Source organism: Oncorhynchus keta, chromosome 34 (assembly GCF_023373465.1).
Source record: "Oncorhynchus keta strain PuntledgeMale-10-30-2019 chromosome 34, Oket_V2, whole genome shotgun sequence".
NCBI classification, from domain to species: Eukaryota; Metazoa; Chordata; class Actinopteri; order Salmoniformes; family Salmonidae; genus Oncorhynchus; species Oncorhynchus keta.
Window position 1 is genome coordinate 71,654,791 of NC_068454.1, and position 20,073 is coordinate 71,674,863.

Consider the following 20,073-nt stretch of genomic DNA (forward strand, 5'->3'; position numbering starts at 1 on the left):
TTTCTTGACTTTTTTCTGTTCCCATAATTTCTGTTTGTAGAAAATGTCACAATTTGTGTCCGATTTCTCTGGAAAGCTCATGTAAAGTGTTGATAATTTATGTTTTCAGCATAAATAACACTAGGTAAAAAAGAGAAAACAATACAATCAAAGTAGCCAAAATTACAGTGTGCTATAAATGGAAAAATAATGTCTCAGAATAAAAATATTCAAGATGCAGGGATTGTACATAGTTGCACTTATTTTATGGAGAGCACTTATTTTATGGAGAGCACTTATTTAATTATCCAACTTCAAAATAAACTGTTACTTGTGCGCTGCACAAGGTATATATTCGTTTCACATTACAGTAATTCTGACATAGCTGAGAGATGCAGTATGAGACGTGATTAATCGACCATAGGTCGTATTTAATACTTTTTTAGGGAGAGCAACAATAAGGTTTCTCCGGGGACGTAAAACAAGTAAAATAAAATGTTTTTAATTGGTTAACAAACAACTACATTTCCAAATAAAAAGTCATCAACGTGAGGGCATTTCATCTTCTTTTCACCAGACTTTTAACCTAAATCCAATGACATGGTGAAAATGTTGTGTTGATTTCACGTTGAATTCACGTTAGTTGACAACTCAACCAAATGTAAATCAGAACTAGACTTTGATCTGACGTCTGTGCCCAGTGGGATCCCTCACTTCAAATGTAGAGTTAAGAGGAGATTATGTACACACATTTCAGTATAAATCTTGCAATCAAATTAACAATCTGCGAACTCCGGCACCGCATCTGCCCCTTTGATTGTGAACATCCTGGAAACTAGGGCATGGTGTTTATCGTAAAATGAGCATGAAGGTCATTTGGGACGCAAATTAAGTATTTTTCCACAGAATCCTATGAAAACACAGTTCAGTTTCAAGCCAAGCCGGAAACCTACCTACTTTTCATCTTGGTACAAGACTTGTCTATTTAAGGTGCACACTCACATAGGTTCAAGCATTGGCCTGTCACTCTGGCATGACAGCTATCTAAAAAAATGTGGTAGGTGATGTAATCACAGTTTAGCAAGCAATATCTGAGCCACACACACACACACACACACACACACACACACACACACACACACACACACACACACACACACACACACACACACACACACACACACACACACACACACACACACACACACACACACACGAATTCATATTTTCCCTAACCCCTTACCCTAACCTTAGCCCGAAAACCTAACATTAACTCCTAACCCTAAACCTAATTCTAACCCTAACACTAATTCTAACCTTAACCCCAAACCCTCTAGGTAGGCATTTGACCTTGTGAGGACAAACAAAATGTCCCCACTTTGTCAAATTTTTGTTTGTTTACTTTTCTTGTGGGGACATCTGGTCCCCACAAGTATAGTTATCCATGTCCACACACGACCCCCCCCCACACACACACATACACAGCATCATCACCCTCCTTTTATCTGGCCCGCCACCCAGTAGGAGCTCAGTATCACTCGTGTTCTCAACCAGGCCGCCACACCTCTGAAGCCATATCATCATATCAGCCATGGGGCCCCAGTGCCAGCCAGCCCTTCCCAGCACCACAACGCTGATAGTGAATCAATCACAGGCTCCGGACTGTGGTCCACTCAGCCATTGGAGACACAGCCCTTCCATCAGGGCTGCCTATCACAGCGATTATCAACAGCCTCTCATTTTCTCTCATTATAGGGGAGCGTGCTCTTTATGAAAGTTGGCACACAATGGGGAAAAAGTGGCGGTCCCAGCTGTGATTATCTTTGTTCCCTCCTCCTCTCTCTTCTTTTCTCACTCCTCCTTCCTGTCATGTTCATCCCTTGATTCAGAGAAGTGCAGGGACATTTGGCAATGCAGCTAGCTACCAAAACCACTATCCTTTTAGGTGAAAAGGAATATGAACTAGCACTGACTGAGAAGGGAAATATATGCAAATATAAATATGTTTAGCTGAATTATCTTGGGTCCAGATCTTTGTTGATGAATAAGTAAAATACCATCAGTCTCAGGTGACAATGGCTAGTCAAGGCACACTCCCCAAAACAAGGACCCCACACCCTCATGTTTTTGGGATGCCACATGACGCCAGTCCCCAAAGTGTAGACCAGCCACCGTTCCCTTCTTTGTCCTCCTCTCATACTGGTAAACAAACAATGGCCAGATGAACAATGGGGTGTTGTTTTGGTGCCAGAATTGCAGCGCTGGTTTAGATAATAAAAACATAAATACCACCACTCACATACTGTACACTACACACACACATTCTTAAACAGAAACCCCAGATGTGAAGAGACACTGCAGGAAATTGGGACAGACGCCAAAGGGCTCTCGTGACATTTAAGAGCTACACACCAGAGGAGGCTGGTGGGAAGAACTATTGGAGGACGGGCTCATTGTAATGCTGGAATGGAATACATTTAACGTTATCAAACACATGAAATATATGGAAACCACGTTTGACTCTGTTCCATTGACTCCATTCCAGCCATTAAAATGAGCCTGTCTTTCTATAGCACCTCCAACCAGCCTTTTCTACCACACACCCTCCTATTGCCTAGTAGATGGCTGGACTGGATTGGGGGTTGGAGGCTGGGGTGGAAGATATCTCCCATGTAGAGTCATAATTATGCTTATGAACAATTCTGTAACTACAAAGTTAAGTCAGGGTTAAGGAAATTGGGAGAGTCTGGAGAAACATAACAGCTGTTAGTTTTCCTTTTTCCCCCTTGTTGCTTGTCCTCACTTGTCTGTCAGCCTGTGAATGCACTCTGAAATGATTTCAATGTCAAATAAGTCTTTGAAAGGATCCAAGGAGGCTATGGGGCTTTGGTTTTGCCCCGTTGGATCCCTTTCGACCAGATAAAATTATAGGAATGTGTAGCAGAACATGCCTTGACTTGCATTCACAGGGGGGAAAGGGTGAGCTGAGGGTAGGGTGTATGTTACAGTCCTCCATGGGCATTGTTGGATTCTGGGTGAAACTTTGAACATTGTTATACTCAGAAGTATAGAAACATTAGTTCCAAAAGAGACATGAGGGGTGCCATAATGAAGCTTGGGAGGCGCGGAGTGCAGGGAACACGATCGCATGTGGCAGTACTTGTAAGGGGAGAAACCCTTGAAGGCTCATGTTACTTAGCTTAGCAATAATGATGCAATGTTTAGCGATAAGGAGGAGACTCCACCCAAAGTGGGGTATGAATACTACCACAGGGGAAGCCATGTCTGTGTCTGAATTACAGCTGTATAGACCCTTTGGGAAGAATTAAACTTGGTTAAACTTCTCTAGTGTCCGTGAGTTATTTACTGTGAAAATTAGAACCTATTAGAATGAAATATGTAACGAGTAAGGACAACTCTAATACCGAGGTTAATGAATGAACGTGTATAAAAGGTTTTCCAGCAGAAAATGACTTTATAGCCCAAGCATCATAACAATAAATTGGATTGAACCTTGAGACCGACCACAGGCTTTGGCAACTCCAACCACATTCCTGTTAACAATAGACAAGTTAATTAAATCATGTTCTGTTGAATTCAAGAAAAACATCATTCCTCTTTATTCTTAGATGCTATTTGTGTGGGTGAGTGACATATAGAAATGTATTCTCTCAGACTCTCTGGACTAGACTATTACACGTACTTTGACTTGACACTGGGAAGATTTAGGTTATTCTTAAAAATGTATCTTGATAGAGCAAACAGCTTTCATCCTCTGTCACATCAGAAAATCTACGGGCAACAATCACTAAGGAACATTTCACAGTCCTTTGTCTTCATTCTTGGCTTGGTTCATGTGAATATTGTAAGTTATATTCAGATAGTAAGATATTTATACATTTGAGAGGAAGGAAAGAGTCCCCCTTGTGAGCCAGACATCTCTTAAAGAAAAAAAGAGGTATGGAGACCTAGGGGACAGGACAAGAATAGAAGAGGACTGTTTATATTGGTCCATAGACAAATGCATACAATATACAGACACAACATAAAACAAATAGTGTAAGACTGTTTACATGCAACAATAACGTTTCTAAATTGTTAGGTTCACATAGTAGCTTGGAGAGAATCCTAGGTAGTGGACGTTTGGTAGCACTGCTGGGTAATGAATAGTCAAGGAGAGCGCAGCAGGTGTTTATTTTGCCTTCACAGAAGGCAGGAATCGTGGTCACAGGCAGGCAATTGTCATACACAGGTAGGGAAACAGGCAGGTGAATCAAAACTAGGACTCAGGGCCATAAATGGTTCTCACAATCGAGCTAGGAAAAGGCTTAGTAGAGTCAAAATGAACAAAACCTAACAAAGGCACAAACAGAGTAAACTGAACAAAATAAGGAGCTGATGAGACCAGGTGAGTAACTAACACAGGTGAAATCAATGAAGACAGGGCTACGTTCTAGAACACAAAGAAACAGAACACAAGGTTGACTAAGAAAATAAATACAGAACCTTACATGCTGCAAAGCCCTGTTAACTCAGATCTACACATCATCTGACAAACTGAAATAGAGATCCTGGTTTGTCCAGGTTTGACCAAAAAAACACCTAATCGGTGTTGGCATTAAGTTCATGCCCCCTTGAACTTACATTACATCTATATTATTGTTTTGAAGAGATTACGATCCATTCCTAGCCTAAACAAAGGTGGATGTTGCAATTAATTAAATAGAGGGATGTGGCCTTGATCTAAGTATTGTCTGATCTCTCATGTTAAGACTACAAACAATATCAACAGGAGGAAAGGTATCCTGTAATTACTAGCAAACACGTGCAAATAAAAACCAAGGACTTCAAACGAGTAATGGAGGTCGCCAATTAATAGAAGGACAGACAAAGAGTGTCATCTAACAATGGGGGTGTCGTTATGACTTTATTGAACGACTGCCAAAACGATGGATGCTTTTTCATGTAGGGACATGGCACCACATACAGAGTCAAAGTATTTAAATGTGGATTGTGAACAGCAGAGAACATGGTATTGCATGTGTCTTATTGAATTGTATTATTAGGTTGTTCTGAACGAACAGAGAAAAAGCTCAAACCAAGTTTATTCAACCCATACTGTCACGACTTCCGCTGAAGTTGGCTCCCCTGCCTGTTCGGGTGGTGCTCGGCGGTCGTCGTCACCGTCCTACTAGCCGCTACCAATCCCTTTTTCGTTTGTCTGTTGGTTTTGTCTTATTAGTTTCACCTGTGTGTATTTTGGTTTAATTAGCTTCCCTATATGTAGTAGTTTGACCCGCCCTTGTTTTGTGCGGGATTGTCTTGTTACGTGTGTACATATTAGGTCGTGGTGTATTTTGTTTTCTATACTGGACACCCTGTGGTTTTGGGTTGTCTGGTATAGTGTCCTGCGCCATGTATTTTATTGGGCTTATCAGTTTGGTGTGCAATAGTTAAGCACTTTTCTCCGTTACTCTCTCTCTGCGTCTGATTCCTGCACACACACCTAATCCCGCGTGACACATACAGCTGCAAAGACAACATACAAGTCACACAATCACATCTTTATACCTTCCAACTAGGTGGAGTCACCTCCTCGCATGTCTAAGATAACCAATCCTTCTTTGGTGTTAGGCAGAAACACAGTAGGTTCCTCTTACTGGTATTGTCATGGCCCTGTCTAATTTTAGGACCCTCATGATCGTGGAAGTGAGTATGTATGTGTGAGATAGGACTGTAATCAGATGTTCTTCAATGTGGGCCCCTGCTGACCCCCTTCTAACAGTATCTTATCTCTTCAACTGTTGACCTTGTCACTAGTTGAGTTCCATATACCTCATGGTCCTGGTTCCGCAGCAACTGACCTGCTTATCAAGAACTGAAACTCGACTGTTGTCCCATGCTTCCTTCCATAGGAACATGCATATTCAACAATAATATATTTAAGCAGAATACAAACTTTCTGCACTTCCCCTTTTCTCACTCAGTAACTTTCCACACACCAAGTTCCTCTTGACCCTGTTAGATTCTGGGTGAAACTTGGAACATTGTTATATGCAGAAGCATAGTATATTTTACATTTTATTTTACCTTTATTTAACTAGGCAAGTCAGTTTTAAGAACAAATGCTTATTTTCAATGACGGCCTAGGAACAGTGGGTTAACTGCCTTGTTCAGGGGCAGAGCGACAGTTTTTGTAACTTGTCAGCTCGGGGATTCGATCTTGCAACCTTTCGGTTACTAGTCCAATGCTCTAACCACTGTATTGTTTATTGTTGATTTTCCATTTAAATCTAGATTAGACGTCTTTGTCTTGTCCCATGTATATATCTTTTTATATATTTTTCTTTCGCATTCTTTTTAATATTTTTCCTAGACCTCAACTTCAAAATACTCTCCTGCAACCCGCCTCACCCAATGTGGTGTGGATCTGTTATTTTTCTAAAGTATTTCTATTTACCTCCAAACTGGAATACCTCAACGGAAGCTAGCTAGCTAACTAGCTACCAGCTATCAGCTATCAGTCAGCTAACCTTTAGCTCGCGTTTCAAACCAGAGCATACCGGACCTATTTTTCTCTCCATATCTCCGGATTCCTACCGCAAACTCTGAACCCTTTTATCTGGATCACGGCAGCTAGCTAACCGCAACCCGGGTTGACTACTCCTGGCTAATGTTTCCGTCCCGGAGCAAGCACCAACTAGCCTGGGGCTAGCCCATGCTTGACCCATCTCCCGGCTAGGGCTCCTGGGCTACTCCTGAAGCCCAATCCTCGGCTAAAATATCCGGACCCCTTCTACTGCCGGTACCGGGCACGGAACCCCGCCGATCCTTCACGACTGGAATACCAACATAATCTGCCCAAGGATCCCAACAGGCCCTTCAGGTACGACGTCCCCTGAAGGCCCATTCTGGTAACCGCGGCCAGCTAGCCATCTATAGCATATTGGACTTAGCTGATCCACCGGGCAGTTTCTTGGACCACTATACCCATTTTGCCAATTGGACTTGGACCCCTCTGCTACTTGGAACCCTACTAATTCCACAACCGTTCTATTGACGTCACCTCACGAGGAGGCAAAAACAGATTTTCCCCCCATTGCAACGTCTCTCTAAGGCCCTTTTTGTCACGCCCTGACCATAGTAAGCTGCTTATTCTCTATGTTGGTTGGGGCATGATAGTGACTAGGGTGGGTCATCTATGTTTTTTGTATGTCTATATTGGCCTGAGATGGTTCCCAATCAGAGACAGCTGTTTATCCTTGTCTCTGATTGGGGATCATATTTAGGTAGCCATTTCCTCATTTGTGTTTGTGGGATCTTGTCTATGGATAGTTGCCTGTGTGCACCAGTAGCTTCATGGTTCGTTTGTGCTTGTTTGTTTTGTTTTGCTGAGTTTCAGTATATAAAAAATATGTGGAGCTACTCACACTGCGCCTTGGTCCAATCATTACGACGAGCGTGACAGAACATCCCACCAAATATGGACCAAGCAGCGTGTACAGGAGGAGTGGACTTGGGAAGAGATCCTGGATGGTAAAGGACCCTTGACGCAGGCCGGGGAGTATCGCTGTCCGAAGGAGGAGATAGAGGCAGCGAAAGCGGAACGGCGACGATACGAGGAGATAGCTCAAGGAAGCAAGCACGAGAGGCAGCACAAAAAAATGTTTTTTTGGGGGAACACGGGGAGATTGGCGGAGTCAGGGTTCAGGCAACTCCCCGTGCTTACTGTGGGAAGCGTGTGACCGGTGCGCTCTGTTCCAGCTTCCCGCAGATGCCGTGCTAGACTGGGCATTCAGCCAGGACGGATTGTGCCGGCTCAGCGCTCCTGGTCTCTAGTACGTCTCCTCGGTCCAGGATATCCTGCGCCGGTTCTACGCACTGTGTCGCCAGTGCGCCTTCACAGCCCAGTGCATCCTGTGCCAGCTTCCCGCACTTGCCGGGCTGGAGTGAGCATCCAGTCAGGAAGAGTTGTGCCAGCTCTGCACTCTAGACCTCCAGTGCACCGCCATAATCCAGTGCGTCCTGTGCCTCCTCCCCCACACTCGCCCTGAGGTGCGTGTCATCAGCCCGGTGCCACCTGTACCGGTCCCACGCATCAGGCCTCCAGTGCGCCTCCACAGTCCAGTACGTCCTGTGCCTCTTCCTCGCACTCGCCCCGTGGTGCGTGTCACCAGCCCGGTACCACCAGTGCCGCCGGCCTTACGCATCAGGCCTCAAGTGCGCCTTCACAGTCCAGAGCTTCCGGCGACAGTTCCCAGTCCAGAGCTTCCGGCAACAGTTCCTAGTCCAGAGCTTCCTGCAACGGTCGGCGGTCCGGAGCAAACAGCAAAGTTTCTCAGTCCAGAGCCAACAGCAGGGGTTCTCAGTCCAGAGCCTCCTGCGACGATCCATGGTTTGGTTCTTCCGGCGGCGATCCACGGTCCAGTACCTCCGGCTCCTAGCCATGGTCCAGTGCCCCCAGCGACAAAACACGGTCCGGTTCCTCCTGCGATGATCCCCGCACCAGAGCCACCATGGAGGAAGACGTCGGATCTGCGAGTGGAATGGGTAGTTCGTCCCACACCGTCCCACACCCTTCCCTATTGAGTCAGGTTTTGCGGTCGGAGTCCGCACCTTTGGGGGGGGGTACTGTCACGCCCTGACCATAGTAAGCTGTTTATTCTCTATGTTGGTTGGGGCGTGATAGTGACAAGGGTGGGTCATTAAGGTTTTTTGTATGTCTATGTTGGCCTGATATGGTTGTGCTTGTTTGTTTTGCTGAGTTTCTGTTTATAAAAAATATGTGGAACTCTACTCACGCTGCGCCTTGGTCCAATCATTACGACGAGCATGACACTTACGCTAGCTTGCTAGCCCTGGCCTGCTAACTGTCTGAATCGCCGTGTCCCCAGCCAGCCCAACCACTCACTGGACCCATACGATCACTTGGCTACGCATGCCTCTCCCTCGTATCAATATGTCCATTACTGTCCTGGTTAGTGATTACTGTCTTATTTCACTGTAGAGCCTATAGTCCTGCTCAATATGCTTTAACCAACCATGTTGTTCCACCTCCCACATATGCGATGACATCACCTGGTTTAAACGTGTCTAGAGACTATCTCTCTCTCTTCATTACTCAATGCCTAGGTTTACCTCCAATGTACTCTCTTCCTACCATACCTTTGTCTGTACATTATACCTTGAATCTATGCTATCGTGCCCAGAAACCTGCTCCCTTTACTCTCTGTTGTGAACGTGCTAGACGGACAGTTCTTATAGCCTTTAGCCATACCCTTAATCCTACTTCTCCTCTGTTCCTCTGGTGATGTAGCGGTTAATCCAGGACCTGTAGTGCCTAGCTCCACTCCTACTCCCCAGGTGCTCTCATTTGTTGACTTCTGTAATCGTAAAAGCCTTTGTTTCATGCATGTTAATAACATTAGAAGCCTACTCCCTAAGTTTGCTTTATTCACTGCTTTAGCACATTCTGCCAACCCGGATGTCTTAGCCATGTCTGAATCCTGGCTCAGGAAAACCACAAAAAAAAAAGAAATTTCCATCCCTAACTATAACATTTTCCGCCAAGATAGAACTGCTAAAGGGGGCGGTGTTGCAATCTACTGCAGAGATAGAACTCTGCAGGCTATCTTACTATCCAGGTCTGTACGACAACAATTTGAGCTTCTACTTCTAAAAATTAACCTTTCCAGAAACAAGTCTCTCACCGTTGCAGCTTGCTATAGACCACCCTCTGCCCCTAGCTGTGCACTGGACACCACATGTGAATTGATTGCCCCCCCCCATCTATCTTCTGAGCTCGTGCTGCTAGGTGACCTAAACTGGGACATGCTTAACACCCCGGCCATCCTACAATCTAAACTTGATGCCCACTATCTCACACAAATGATCAATGAACCTACCAGGTACAACCCCAAATCCGTAAACACGGGCAAACTGATAGATATCATCCTAACTAACACTCCCTCCAAATACACCTCTGCTGTTTTCAACCAAGATCTCAGTGATCACTGCCTCATTGCCTGCATCCATAATGGGTCTGTGGTCAAACGACCACCCCTCATCACTGTCAAACGCTCCCGAAAACACTTCTGCCACCAATTGACGTGGCCGGGGTATCCTGGAATGACATTGACCTCATCCCGTCAGTAGAGGATGCCTGGTTATTCTTTAAAAGTGCCTTCCTCACCATCTTCAATAAGCATGCTCCGTTCAAAACATGTAGAACTAGGAATAGATATAGCCCATGGTTCACTCCAGACCTGTCTGCCCTTGACCAGCACAAAAACATCCTGTGGCGTTCTGAATTAGCATCGAATAGCCCCCGTGATATGCAACTTTTTAGGGATGTTAGGAACCAATATACACAGGCAATTAGGAAAGCTAAGGCTAGTTTTTTAAACAGAAATCCTGTAGTACAAATGTCACGTCCTGACCTTAGTTCCTTTTTTATGTCTCTGTTTTATTTTGGTCAGGGCGTGAATTGGGGTGGGCATTCAATGTTTTGTGGTTTATGTTCTTTTTTCTAGGTTGTTATATTTTTATGTGTTTGGCCTAATATGGTTCTCAATCAGAGGCAGGTGTTGTTCGTTGTCTCTGATTGAGAATCATCCTTAGGCAGCCTGTTTTCCCAGTATGGGTGTGAGTAGTTGTTTTCTGTCTCTGTGTCTGCAACAGACAGAACTGTTTCGTGTTGGTCTAATTTAGTTATTTTGGTTGTAGTGTTCTGAGTTCAAATAAATATACATCATTAACACGTACCACACTGCACTTTGGTCTTCTTCACCTTCTTCAACCCACGACAGCCGTTACAAAAAACTCAAAAAAGTTCTGGGACACTGTACAGTCTATGGAGAATAAGAGCACCTCCTCTCAGCTGCCCACTGCACTGAGGCTAGGAAACACTGTCACACCAATAAATCCACAACAATTGAGAATTTCAATAAAGCATTTTTCTACGGCTGGCCATGCTTTCCACCTGGCTACCCCTACCCGGTCAACAGCTCTGCACTCCCCACAGTAACTCGCCCAAACCTCCCCCACTTCTCCTTCACCAAAATCCAGATAGCTGATGTTCTGAAAAAGCTGCAAAATCTGGACCCCTACAAATCTGGACCCTCTCTTTCTAAAATGATCTGCCGATATTATTGCAACCCCTATTACTAGCCTGTTCAACCTCTCTTTCGTATCGTCTGAGATTCCCATAGATTGTAAAGCTGCCGTGGTCATCCCCCTCATCAAAGGGGGGGGACACTCTTGACCCAAACTGCTACAGACCTATATCTATCTTACCCTGCCTTTCTAAGGTCTTCGAAAGCCAAGTTAACAAACAGATTACCGACCATTTAGAATCTCACAGTACCTTACTATGCAATCTGGTTTCAGAGCTGGTCATGGGTGCACCTCAGCCACGCTCAAGGTCCTGAATGATATCATAACCGCCATCAATAAGAGACATTACTGTGCAGCCATATTCATCGACCTGGCCAAGGCTTTCGACTCTGTTAATCACAACATTCTTATTTGCAGACTCAACAGCCTTGGTTTCTCAAATGATTGCCTCGCTTGGTTTACCAACTACTTCTCCGATAGAGTTCAGTGTGTCAAATCGGAGGGCCTGTTGTCCGGACCTCGAGCAGTTTCTATGGGGGTGCCACAGGGTTCAATTCTTGGGCCGACTCTCTTCTCTGTATACATCAATGATGTCGCTGTAACGGCTTTCATTGGAAGAAGAAGAGGAATCATCGGACCAAAATGCAGCAGGGTACATGTTCAAACAAAGCAATCTACCTGAAAGATACAAAACAATCTACGGTCAGGGCGTGACAGTTGCTCTTGCTGCTGGTGATTCTCTGATCCACCTCTGGATACCTGTATACCTCTGGCCCTTCGTTGGACACTGTGTTAACTAACCTTCAGATGAGCTTCAATGGCATACAATTCTCCTTCCGTGGCCTCCAACTGCTCTTAAACGCTAGTAAAACCAAATGCATGCCCGACTAGCATCACCACCCTGGATGGTTCCGACCTTGAATATGTGGACACCTACAAGTACCTAGGTGTCTGGCTAGACTGCAAACTCTCCTTCCAGACTCATATCAAACATCTCCAATCGAAAATCAAATCAAGAGTCGGCTTTCTATTCCGCAACAAAGCCTCCTTCACTCACGCTGCCAAGCTTACCCTAGTAAAACTGACTATCCTACAGATCCTCGACTTCGGCGATGTCATCTACAAAATTGCTTCCAACACTCTACTCAGCAAACTGGATGCAGTTTATCACAGTGCCATCCATTTTGTCACTAAAGCACCTTATACTACCCACCACTGCGACTTGTATGCTCTAGTCTGCTGGCCCTCGCTACATATTCGTCGCCAGACCCACTGGCCCCAGGTCATCTACAAGGCCATGCTAGGTAAAGCTCCGCCTTATCTCAGTTCACTGGTCACGATGGCAACACCCATCCGTAGCACGCGCTCCAGTAGGTGTATCTCACTGATCATCCCTAAAGCCAACACCTCATTCAGCCGCCTTTCGTTCAAGTACTCTGCTGCCTGTGACTGGAACGAATTGCAAAAATCGCTGAAGTTGGAGACTTTTATCTCCCTCACCAACTTCAAACATCAGCTATCTGAGCAGCTAACCCATCGCTGCAGCTGTACATAGTCTATTGGTAAATAGCCCACCCATTTTCACCTACCTCATCCCCACAGTTTTTATTTATTTACTTTTCTGCTCTTTTGCACACCAATATCTCTACCTGTACATGATCATCTGATCATTTATCACTCCAGTGTTAATCTGCAATATTGAAATGATTCGCCTACCTCCTCATGCCTTTTGCACACATTGTATATAGACTCCCCTTTTTTTCTACTGTGTTATTGACTTGTTAATTGTTTACTCCATGTGTAACTCTGTGTTGTCTGTTCACACTGCTATGCTTTATCTTGGCCAGGTTGCAGTTGCAAATGAGAACTTGTTCTCAACTAGCCTACCTGGTTAAATAAAGGTGAAATAAAAATGAATAAATAAAAATACTCGTCGCCAAACCCACTGGCTCCAGGTCATTTACAAATCTCTGCTAGGTAAAGCCCCGCCTTATCTCAGCTCACTGGTCACCATAGCAGCACCCACCCGTAGCATCTCACTGGTCACCCCCAAAGCCAATTCTTCCTTTGGCCGCCTCTCCTTCCAGTTTTCTGCTGCCAATGACTGGAATCAACTGCAAAAATCTTTGAAGCTGGAGACTCTTACCTCCCTCACTAGCTTTAAGCACCAGCTGTCAGAGCAGCTCACAGATCACTGCACCTGTACATAGCTCATCTGTAAATAGCCCACCCAACAACCTCATCCCCATATTGTAATATTGTATATGTATATATATATATATATATATATATATATATTTTTTTTTTACTCCTTTGCACCCCAGTATCTCTACTTACACATTCATCTTCTGCACATCCTACCATTCCAGTGTTTAATTGCTATATTGTAATTACTTTGCCACCATGGCCTATTTATTGCCTTACCTCTCTTATCCTACCTCATTTGCACATGCTGTATATAGATTATTCTACTGTATTATTGATTGTATGTTTGTTTATACCATGTGTAACTCTGTGTTGTTGTCTGTGTCGACTGCTTTGCTTTATCTTGGCCAGGACGCAGTTGCATATGAGAACTTGTTCTCAACTAGCCTACCTCGTTAAATAAAGGTGAAATAAATAAAAGATGCAGTTAATTTAGTCGGAAAGGCACAAACATATATATATATACAGTATTCTTTACCTGTCACCCTAAAGCTGTCACCCTGTTACCTGTCACTAAGTCCCCACTTCAATTTGCTTACTGCCCCAATCGGTCCACAGATGATGCAATCGCCATCACACTGCACACTGCCCTATCCCATCTGGACAAGAGGAATACCTATGTATGAATGCTGTTCATTGACTACAGCTCAGCATTCAACACCATATTACCCTCCAAGCTCATCATTAAGCTTGATGCCTTGGTTCTCAACCCCGCCCTGTGCAATTGGGTCCTAGACTTTGATGGGCCGCCCCCAGGTGGTGAAGGTAGGAAACAACATCTCCACTTTGCTGATCCTCAACACTGGGGCCCCACAAGGGTGCGTGCTCAGCCCCCTCCTGTACTCCCTGTTCACCCATGACTACGTGGCCATGCATGCCTCCAGCTCAATCATCAAGTTTGCAGACAATACAACAGTTGTAGACTTGATTACCAACAACGATGAGACAGCCTAGGTGGTGAGGTGAGGGCTCTTGGAGTGTGATGTCAAGAAAATAACCTCTCACTCAACGTCAATAAAACAAAGGAGATGATCGTGGACTTCAGGAAGATGGAGCATCCCCTATCCACATCGAGGGGACAGCAGTGGAGAAGGTGGACATTTTTAAGTTCCTCGGGGGTAAATAATGGACAAACTGAAATGGTCCACCCACACAGACAGTGTGGTGAAAAGGCGCAACAGCACCTTTTCAACCTCAGTAGGCTGAAGAAATTTGTCTTGACACCTAAAACCCTCACAAACTTTTATAGATGCACAATTGACAGCATCCTGTCGGGCTGTATCACCACCTGGTATGTCAACTGCACCGTCCACACCCGCAGGGCTCTCCAGAGGGTGGTGCGGTCTGCACAATGCATCACCCGGGGCAAACTACCTGCCCTCCAGGACACATACAGCACCCATTGTCACAGGAAGGCCAAAAAGATAATCAAGGACAATAACCACCCAAGCCACTGCCTGTTCCCCCCTGTTTCCACCCAGAAGGTGAGGTCAGTACAGGCTGGGACAGAGAGACTGAAAAACAGCTTCTATCTCAAGGCCATCAGACTGTTAAACAGACATCACTAGCAAAGAGAATCTGCTGCCTACATACAGACTTGAAATCATTGGCCACTTGAATAAACGGAACACTAGTTATTTTAATAATGCCACTTTAATAATGTTTACATATCTTTCATCACTCATCTCATATATATATATATATATATATATATATATACTTTATTCTATATCTATTGCACCTTAGCCTATGTCACTCTGTCATTGCTCACTCATATATTATTATTTATATACATATTCCATTCCTTTACTTAGATTTGTATGTATTCTGTATTTGTTGGGGAATTGTTAGATATTACTTGTTAGATATTGCCGCGCTGTCGGAACTAAAAGCACAAGTATTTCGCTACACTTGCAATAACATCTGCTAACCATGTGTATGTGACCAATAACATTTGATTTGATTTAAAAGCCCATTAAGTGCTGAAATACTGCAGCCTTCTGTGCTGTGCTGTGCACAGGTTAGTTTGCCTGGGTTTCTCCTGTGGCTGTAAACCTTTACAGAGCTATCTCAGAATAGCCTAAATAAATAAACATATCAGGCCAGGGACAGGAAGCAGCAGCGTTACATCACATCCCAACACAAATAACTGGACAGAAAATACTTCCCTACCACCCCACCTGTGTTTCACTATTTATTTATCTAATTTCTTATTGTGGCTCTGACCTCCAACAGGCAACAGTTTAAGCTGAAGGACAGGAGAACAGCAATACATGGATGTTTAAAGAGGATATCCTGGAGATAGGGGTATAATTAGATTTGAAAATGGTTTTCACTTTCCACTGACCTTTGTAAAGATGTGAATTTACACAATGATGTTTTATGCAGACTGGTTTTAGGATCAAATATGCCTGAAAGAGTTTTATCCAATTAATTATGGAAAGATGCGCTGTCATGTGCCCTTGGTTGCTTTTGCGAATGACTGATATTTAAAAAATTATGCAAATTATCTTTATTTTTGGTGTAATGAGTTTGGAATTACAACAGTAAACAATGATTTATGCAAAACCTGTTGCTATAAATATTATTTCTTAACTTTGCTGCCTGAATTACATAGAATCCATGCCTGCCTCTATGTCCGCAGGGTTAAAGATTGAAGGGGCTGGATGTGTGTGTGTATGTTGCGCGTGTGTACAGCATATGTGTGTGTTACTGTATTAGCCCTCCCTCTCTGTCTCCCAAGACCAGAGACACTGATTCAATTAAACATTGACCCCTTGTACCCTCTGGGACCTGTACCCACCCTAGGACACCCACCTCGCCATGACGACAGGATGGCTGATGGCTCGTCACAGGGTACAAGTCTAACTTTGATTTCTCTCTCACTCATCTCATCCCTCTCCCATCATCCCTCTCCCAACAGCTATGTTTTATCTGGTAGCATTCGGTCACACGCACATAGATAGCAGTGATCTAAAAGCCAGCAGTGATCTAAAAGGCAGGATGTCTCATCACTCATCTCACCCCTCTCCCTTCTGGTCCAACCATTGAACAGCTATGTTTTATCTGGTAGCATCCTGTCACATGCATATAGATAGCAGTGGTCTAAAAGGCAGGATGTCTCATCCCTTTTACAGTTAACTGAGGGTAATACAAACTTGCGTTCACTGGCAGTGTCATTTGTGTTTCTGTCAAGACTTTGGAGACAATACATGTGGAATCAGTACATGTGGAGAACATTGCATTTCATAGATGTTTTGCAACTCTCAGGAAGAGGCTTTTGGCCAAACCCATGAACCTTCACTGCCCTCAAAATATGTCATATACAGTGCCCTGCAAAAGTATTCATCCACCATGGTGTTTTTGTTGCAATACAACCTGTAATTTAAATTGATATTTATTTGGATTTTATGTAATGGACATACACAAAATATTCCAAATTTGTGAATTTGAAAAAAAAAAAATATATTAAAAACTGAAAAGTGGTGCGTGCATACAATTGAAGTTGGAAGTTTACATATACCTTAGCCAAACTCAGTTTTTCACAATTCCTGACATTTAATCCTAGTAAAAATTCCCTGTTTTAGGTCAGTTAGGATCGCCACTTTATTTTAAGAATGTGAATTGTCAGAATAATTAGTAGAGAGAATGATTTATTTCTTTCATCACATTCCCAGTGGGTCAGAAGTTAACATACATTCAATTCGTATTTGGTAGCATTGCCATTCAATTGTTTAACTTGGGTCAAGCGGTTCGGGGAGCCTTCCACAAGCTTCCCACAATAAGTTGGGTGAATTTTGGCCCATTCCTCCTGACAGAGTTGGTGTAATGGAATAAGGTTTGTAGGCCTCCTTGCTCGCACACACTTTTTCAGTTCTGCCCACAAATGTTCTATAGGCTTGAAGTCAGGGCTTTGTGATGGCCACTCCAACACATTGACTTTGTTGTCCTTAAGCCATTTTGCCACAACTTTGGAGGTATGCTTTGGGTCATTGTCCATTTGGAAGACCCATTTGCAACCAAGCTTTAACTTCCTGACTGATGTCTTGAGATGTTGCTTCAATATATCCACATAACTTTCCTCCCTCATGATGACTTCTACTTTGTGAAGTGCACCAGTCCCTCCTGCAGCAATGCACCCCCACAACATGATGCTGCCACCCTCGTGCTTCACGGTTGGGATGGTATTCTTCATCTTGCAAGCATCCCCCTTTTCCCTCCAAACATAATGATGGTCATTATGGCCAAACAGTTCTATTTTTGTTTCATCAGACCAGAGGACATTTCTCCAAAAAGTACGATCTTTGTCCCCCATGTGCAGTTGCAAACTGTAGTCTGGATTTTTTTATTGCGGTTTTGGAGCAGTGGCTTCTTCCTTGCTGAGCGGCCTTTCAGGTTACGTCGATATAGGACTCGTTTTACTGTGGATATAGATACTTTTGTACCTGTTTCCTCCAGCATCTTCACAAGGTCCTTTGCTGTTGTTCTGGGAATGATTTGCACTTTTCACACCAAAGTACATTAATCTCTAGGAGACAGAACACATCTCCTTCCTGAGTGGTATGATGACTGAATGGTCCCATGGTGTATATACTTGCGTACTATTGTTTGTACAGATGAACGTGGTACCTTCAGGTATTTGGATATTGCTCCCAAGGATGAATCAGACTTGTTCAGGTCAACAGTCTTTTCTGGGAAGTCTTGGCTAATTTATTTTAATTTTCCCATGATGTCAAGCAAATAGGCAAGGGAGGACTTGAAATACATCCACAGGCACACCTTCAATTGACTCAAATGATGTCAATTAACCTATCAGAAGCTTCTAAAGCCATGACATAATTTTCTGGAATTTTCCAAGCTGTTTAAAGGCACAGTCAACTTGGTGTATGTAAACTTCTGACCCACTGGAATTGTGATACAGTGAATTCGAAGTGAAATAATCTGTCTGTAAACAATTGTTGGAAAAATGAATTGCATCATGCACAAAGTAGATGTCCTAACCTACTTGCCAAAACTATAGTTTGTTAACAAGAAATTTGTGGAGGGGTTGAAAAACGAGATTTAATGACTGCAACCTAAGTGTATGTAAACTTTCCACTTCAACTCTATGTATTCACCCCCTTTGCTATGAGGCCCTTAAATAAGATCTGGTGCAACCAATTACCTTCAGAAGTCACATAATTAGTTAAATAAAGTCCACATGTGTGCAGTCTAAGTGTCACATGATCTCAGTATAGATACACCTGTTCTGAAAGGCCCCAGAGTCTGCAACATCACTAAGCAAGGGACACCACAGAGCAAGCAGCACTATGAAGACCAAGGAGCTCTCCAAACAGGTCAGGGACAAAGTTGTGGAGAAGTACAGATCAGGGTTGAGTTGTAAAAAATATCCCAAACTTTGAACATCCCACAGAGCACCATTAAATCCATTATTTAAAAAATGGAAAGAATATGGCACCACAACAAACCTGCCAAGAGAGGGCCGCCCACCAGAACTCATGGACCAAGCAAGGAGGGCATTAATAAGAGAGGCAACAAAGAGACCAAAGAATACCCTGAAGGAGCTGTAAAGCTCCACAGCGGAGATTGGAGTATTTGTCCATGGTACCACTTTAAGCCGTATGCTCCACAGAACTGGGCTTTACAGAAGAGTGGATAAAAAAAATCCATTGCTTGAAGAAAATAATTAGCAAACACATTTGGTGTGGGAGACTCCCCAAACATATGGAAGAAGGTACTCTGGTCAGATGAGACTAAAATTGAGCTTTTTGGCCATCAAGGAAAATGCTATGTCTGGTGCAAACCCAACACCTCTCATCACCCCGAGAACCCCAGTGAAGCATGGTGGTGGCAGCATCATGCTGTGGGGATGTTTTTCATCATCAGGGATTGGGAAACTGGTCAGAATTGAAGGAATGATGGATGGCACTATATACAGTGCCTTGCGAAAGTATTCGGCCCCCTTGAACTTTGCGACCCTTTGCCACATTTCAGGCTTCAAACATAAAGATATAAAACTGTATTTTTTTGTGAAGAATCAACAACAAGTGGGACACAATCATGAAGTGGAACGACATTTATTGGATATTTCAAACTTTTTTAACAAATCAAAAACTGAAAAATTGGGCGTGCAAAATTATTCAGCCCCTTTACTTTCAGTGCAGCAAACTCTCTCCAGAAGTTCAGTGAGGATTTCTGAATGATCCAATGTTGACCTAAATGACTAATTATGATAAATACAATCCACCTGTGTGTAATCAAGTCTCTGTATAAATGCACCTGCACTGTGATAGTCTCAGAGGTCCGTTAAAAGCGCAGAGAGCATCATGAAGAACAAGGAACACACCAGGCAGGTTCGAGATACTGTTGTGAAGAAGTTTAAAGCCGGATTTGGATACAAAAAGATTTCCCAAGCTTTAAACATCCCTAGGAGCACTGTGCAAGCGATAATATTGAAATGGAAGGAGTATCAGACCACTGCAAATCTACCAAGACCTGGCCGTCCCTCTAAACTTTCAGCTCATACAAGGAGAAGACTGATCAGAGATGCAGCCAAGAGGCCCATGATCACTCTGGATGAACTGCAGAGATCTACAGCTGAGGTGGGAGACTCTGTCCATAGGACAACAATCAGTCGTATATTGCACAAATCTGGCCTTCATGGGAGAGTGGCAAGAAGAAAGCCATTTCTTAAAGATATCCATAAAAAGTGTCGTTTAAAGTTTGCCACAAGCCACCTGGGAGACATACCAAACATGTGGAAGAAGGTGCTCT